Genomic DNA, 6,722 nt, shown 5'->3' with positions numbered 1-6,722 from the left:
TGAAACTGGATCCTTTCCTTACTCCTTATACGAAAATTAATTCAAGATGGATTAGAGACTTAAATGTTAGACCTAATACCATAAAAATCCTAGAGGAAAACCTAGGTAGTACCATTCAGGACATAGGCATGGGCAAAGACTTCTTTCAGACTTTTTAATGCTATAAACTTTCTTCTTAGCACTGTCTTCGCTGTATCCCATAGGTTTTGATAGGTTGTGTCACTATTGTCATTCAGTTTAAACAATTGTTTAAATTTCCATCTTGATTTCATTTTTGACCCAATGCTCATTCAGGAGCAGGTTACTTAATTTTCAAGTATTTGCATGGTTTTGAAAGTTCCTTTTGGAGTTGATTTCCAGTTTTATTCCACTGTGGTCTTGAGAGAGTGCTGGATATAATTCAATTTTCTTAAATTTATCAAGGCTTGTTTTGTGGCCTATCATGTGGTCTATCTTGGAGAAAGTTCCATGTACTGTTGAATAGAATGTATATTTTGCAGCTATTAGTTACAATGTTCTATATATATATATATATATATATATAAAGTCTAAAAGGTTTATTATCTGTTCTCAAATGAAATACCCTTTCTACTAATATCTCATAACTATTGTACCAAGAAATAAAAGATAGGCTCCTTCATTTTCACTGAATTGCTCTGTGATTCTATTACACAAAATTAAATAATTTTTCAAAGAATTTCTTATTTTTTATTACACATGTTACATTTTTCTGCACTAATGTTACAAAAAAATATTTATGTAGCAGAATTCTTGGTACTGTGGGCTAAATTGTATCTCCCTCAAATTCATTTGTTGACGTCCTAACCCTCAATACCTGAAAATGTGATTATATTTGGAGATAGATGTCTTTAAACAGGTAATTAAGTTAAAATAAAGCCATCACAGTGGGTCTTAATGTAACTAAGCCTGAATTTTTATAAGAGGAAATCAGGACACACAAGAGAGACTAGGGAAACATGTTCATGCAGAAGAGAGACCATGTGCACCCATAGAGAAGGTGGCCAAAGACAGAGCCTTTAGAAGAATCCAACCCTATCAGCACCTTGATCTTGAACTTCCAGTCTCCAAAACTGACAGAAAGTTAATATCTATTGTTTAAGTTACCCAATCTATAATATTTTGTTATAGTAGCCATACCAAAGTAGTATAGTACACTCGGATAAGAAATAAAATATATTTTCACTTATTATATTTGAAGCTTGGTGAAAAAGTGAATTTACTGGACTGAGTGTTATGCTTTAAGCATTCTAAACAATGATTCAATGAAACAATTAATGAACAAGATAAGTGTTTAATATATCAAATATAAAGCTTATTTATATGGAAAGATTATATAAATGGAAAGATTTATATAGGAAGGCCAATAAAGAGATTACCTCAGAGTTATGCATAAGACTGAATCAACCATCAATTGTTCTTCTTGGCCAAGAATCACACATATGCATAGATCCAGAGCTCAATGATTGGACTCTGGCATTTACTCATTTAAATTGTATAATCTCAATAAAATTGTACTACTAATTTATAAATAAGAAGTCCCCAATATATAGCCAAAATAGAGATCACAACTTATAGATTACATATTAATCTTTTATTTGAAGATCAGCATTTTAAAGAACTTCTTTCACAGTCTCATATTGTGAATATGTCTAAGATTATATGATTTTATGTGTGCATTATGTCTATACAAATATATATGTACATATCTTAGAGTGAATTGTGTATATATAAACTTCATATATAAATATATAGAGTATATACATAACACATACGAAATGTTGGGCTTCTAGTGAGTACAAACCTAAACCTAAAGATAAAAAATTCAAGAGTAATAAAATATGTGAAAAGAAATACATGAGAAGCTTCTATTTCTTGACAAGAGTGTTAATAAATATAGGCTACTGTTCTCCTGCCACCTATACAAATTAAAACGTATTTTATGCCAGAAATTAATGTTAAAATCATAATAATTCCCTGGAAATGCAAAAGGAATAGATATTGTTGTGGACAAAAAAAAAAAAAAGTGCACTGGAGAAAGGTTGGGGGAACAGTTGATAATAATATAATGTGAAAGTCTATTCTATATAATACATTTGTCTCCTTCATATTAGGCGTATTATACTCTCTGATTCTAAAGAGCAGAAATAACAATAGTTGATCTTTGTATCAAGAGGTGAAAACAAAAACAATGTTGCACAGGAGGGCAGACAGAATGAGGGATGAGCAATAGGTATATATGCTGCTTTTGCCCCCAAGAACTGAATTGCTTCTGATCCTCTGTGATCATCTGGTCATCATATGGATTTAGTAATTTTAACCTTGAAACATGAACCTTAGAATTAAGCAGGCTTTAAGTGGAGGTATAGAAAAATTATCAGAAGGGCATGTTATATTTTAATATCAGGAGGTGTATGGACAAATGAGGCAATATCATAAAAGCAGTAGATTTGTACTTTGAGGTATCCCCTACCTCTCTCTCTAACCTCCTAAAAGCTTTATAAAGTATAAACCAGAAACCAGTGTTTTTCTCCCTCCCCTCAGTTTGTTATTATGATCCGAGGTAGATAATGGTTCCAAAAAAAAAAAAGAAAATTAATTTACAGGAAAAAAAATTAATATATAAGGAACATAAAGAAGTATAAAGGACAGCATACTGAACAAGAGTATCAAATTAGAAATAATTAATGAAAAATACAAATGTAATATAAAATAGGCATATAAATATAATCAAATAAATAACACTCAAAAACAGAGGGAGTATGAACAAATATAAATACAAATATAAAATACATTGGTGATACTAGATGATAAAATATGGGAGTTGAAATAATGAAAGAAATAAATGTGCAGTTAAAGAAAGCCTATATGAATAGAAATATTCTACAGAAACATAAATGGAATTAATAAAAGAGAAAAAAGAAAATATAGAAAACAAAAATAAAACTTCAATACCTAGTCAATATGATTCTATTATAAATCAGATTAATAATTTTTCAAAGTGCTAAGCAGTATAGAATTTTAAAATTAACTTCTAGTTACACTATATGAAAAGTTCTACATTCTTTTAAAAAGGAAATTATATCAATTTAAAGGAACAATTAGTAGATACTTATTGGTCTTCACAACAGCAACTCTAGATGTAAGAAGTCAAAGGAATAATATTGTTGAATAGTTGACAGAAAATATTATAGTCTAATTTTTTCCAGAAAACTGGCAGATATATGCGATGACAAAAACAAAAGTCTCTGTCATGCAAGGATAGCTTTTGTTAATGTACTTAAACAATATACTATAGAAAGAAAAAAATAATTTCAATATTTCATGTATTTGGGATTTGAATAACAATAATCAGTAAATTATTTGTTAAAGATTAATGTCATCGACATAATAAATAAGAAACGAAGTTTTAAAATAAATATAGTATGTTTGTTACAATCAAGAAATTTATATAATATCAATATGATACATGTTTTGGGTGTTATGATATCAATGAGCCAGAGGGTTCCAAGATGATTCCGGGAAGTGAATAGCAAAATAGAAACATAAGCATGAGTGCATGTATATATGCACTCCCATTCCATTCATCCTATCTTTATTCACATATATATACATATGTGTGTGCAATTCCATTTATCCCATATATAATTAAATATATATATATGAATAAACATAGGATAAATGGAATTGTGATAAACAAATGAATATAAAATGGAAAAGCTATAATAAATCATAACACAAATGTCACTGAATTTAATACAACTAAGTTAAACTTATATCAAGGCACAAACTTCAGATTGGATAAGAAAAAAAGTTCTAGGTTTCTGAAACCTATAAGAGATACAATGAAAAGAACAAAGAAAGTTTAAAAATAAAAGCATTGCAATTTAAATAAGACAATTAAAATCAAAGAATCCTATTCAAGCAACTGCATAATTAAAAATAGAACTGAAGTATACAAATAAAAAAGGATAAAGTCAAATTCCATACACTATTTAAATAACAGATGAATAGAACATAACAAGTATAAATCTATATATGTGTCTAAAAATGTAGACTATTTTTATATTTATAAATAACAACTGATGAAATTATATGTAAAAATCAATAAATCTGTGATAATAGGTGGGACTGTAATTGGAGGCATCTTTTTTATCATTGTTCTTTCAGTGACTGGATAATTATGAAGGCATAGATAAAGAAGTGTATAAATATTTGATTATTGTATTTAATATGTTAATGTATGTTACCCAAAATAACCAAAAAGAACTTTATAGCACAAGTAAACTTAACACATATAGACCTTGTAAAGAATCCAATGAAAGCATTAATAAACTGCAACATTCAAGAGCAGAGAGAATATGTTCTCAGTGAATCATTAAATAGAAGTAAAATGCAATAAAAATAGCTAAAAACATACATCCATACATATATACATACATGTATACACACATATGTGTATATAATTATATATATAAATATATATACAAGTATATGTATACATACATATATACATACATGTATACACACATGTGTATATAAATATATATATAAATATGTGTGTGTATATATTATGTGTACGATTAACTAGAAAAAAAGAAATATAGAGAAAGTCAATGAAAATCTAAATCTGATTCTTTCAAAATGTCAATAAAATTTATCAGACTCAAGCTAGATTGATCAGAAATAAAATAAAGAAACACAAATTACCAGTAGCAGGCATGTGAGAAGTGACACCATTGTAGACACATAATATATATACACACGCACATATACATATATATAATATATATAATGTGTACACACACATATACATGTGTGTATATATACACATAATCCAGGTATTTAGTTTAAAAAGTCATGCTCATTGCAATAGTAGACCAATAAAACTCAAAATCATTCCCCTAAATAGTAATAATCAAATATTAATAGGGCTAGTATCATAAAAATAATAATATAAATTCTTAAATATTGAGGAATAAAGAAGAAAATTTTAAAACTATTAAATGACTTTGACAAAACCTGGAAGAGATAGAGATTAATAGCATTCCAAGATAAGTTCACTTTGTTTAGTTATCCACTTCCAACAAACTTATATGCATTTTAATAAAATATATTAAAAACTATTAAGCCTTATAAGTAAAGAGTGGAAAAACTTTGAAATTAATTTGTGATAAAATTAAATTAGAAACCAAATTAACAGAAAGATAACTAAAAAATCATTGAGTATTTAGAAAACAGCACAGTTTCATATAAGTGAAGGAAGAAATCAAGAGAGAAATTTCAAAGCATTCTGATCTGAATGAAAATCAAAATAAAATATATAAAATGTATCAGTTTTAGGTAAAGTAGTAACACTATGTGAAGTAGCAGCACTAGACGTCCAGATTAGAAAAGATAAAAAAAGATTCAAATCCTGTACTTTAACTTCCAATTAAGTATTCAACAGCAAAGACTTGGAACCAACCCAAATGCCCATCAATGATAGGCTGGATAAAGAAAATGTGGCACATATAAACCATGGAATACTATGCAGTCATGAAAAAGAATGAGTTTAGGTCCTTTGTAGGGACATGGATGAAGCTGGAAACCATCATTCTCAGCACACTAACACAGGAACAGAAAACCAAACACCACATGTTCTCATTCATAAGTGGGAGTTGAACAATGAGAACACATGGACACAAGGAGGGGAACATCACATACCAGGGCCTGTTGCGGGGTAGGGAGCAAGGGGAGGGAGAGCACTGGGACAAACATCAAATGTATGTGGAGATTAAAACCTAGTTTATGGGTTGACAGGTGCAGCAATCCACCATGGCCCACGTATACCTGTGTAACAAACCTGCACATTCTGTACATGTATCCCAGAACTTAAAGTAAAATGAAAAAAAAAAAAAAAGAAAAATTAAAGAAGAAGAATGCCTGGAAAAAAGTTGGGCACCTAGCTGGCATTTGGGGTTTTTGGTTAACTAATTGAATGTTAGCAATCTGTAGATTCTTGATATGACAAACAACTTAATGACTTTCACTCACTCATCATTTAGAAGTATCCTGAAGTATCTATATTTTTTAAAATTCAGCTCAATTATATATTTCATTAGAAGTAGAATTAATATGAGGTAAATAATGTCAGGATATCAGGAAAAAATGAATTAGAAAAAGGAGAACAAATGAAATTAACAGTAAGCACAGAAAGGACATAATATAGATTATAGTGAAAACGATTAACTGGAAAATAGAAATATAGAGACAATCAATGAAAATCTAGGCTGGGTGAGGTGGCTCACACCTGTAATCCCAGCGCTTTGGGAGGCCGAGGCGGGCAGATCATGAGGTCAGGAGATAGAGACCATCCTGTATATATATATTTTTGTGTATATATACAGAAAAATTAGCAGGGCATGGTGGCAGGTGCCTGTAGTCCCAGCTACCTGGGAGGCTGCGGCAGGAGAATGGTGTGAACTGGGAGGCAGAGATTGCAGTGAGCCAAGATCGCACCACTGCACTCCAGCCTGGGCTACAGAGCGAGACTCCATCTCAAAAAAAAAACAAAACAAAAAAAACTAAATCTAACTATTTCAAAATGTCAATAAAAGTTATCAGGCTCAAGTGAGATTGATCAGAAACAAAACAGAGAAACACAAATTACCAGTAGCAGGAATGTGAGAAGTGACACTACTGTAGATTTTACAGATACATTT

General features: G+C 29.9%; 1 protein-coding gene across 2 annotated transcripts in view; it reads right to left on the bottom strand.

Moving 5' to 3' along the window:
- Positions 1 to 6,722, bottom strand: part of GRIK2 (glutamate receptor, ionotropic, kainate 2) — a 747,114-nt gene that overhangs the window by 74,780 nt on the left and 665,612 nt on the right. The gene's annotated exons all lie outside the window — the stretch shown is intronic.

Source organism: Mandrillus leucophaeus, unplaced genomic scaffold, assembly GCF_000951045.1.
Source record: "Mandrillus leucophaeus isolate KB7577 unplaced genomic scaffold, Mleu.le_1.0 Scaffold690, whole genome shotgun sequence".
In the NCBI taxonomy this organism is placed as follows: domain Eukaryota; kingdom Metazoa; phylum Chordata; class Mammalia; order Primates; family Cercopithecidae; genus Mandrillus; species Mandrillus leucophaeus.
This window is presented reverse-complemented; position numbering and strand designations above follow the sequence as displayed.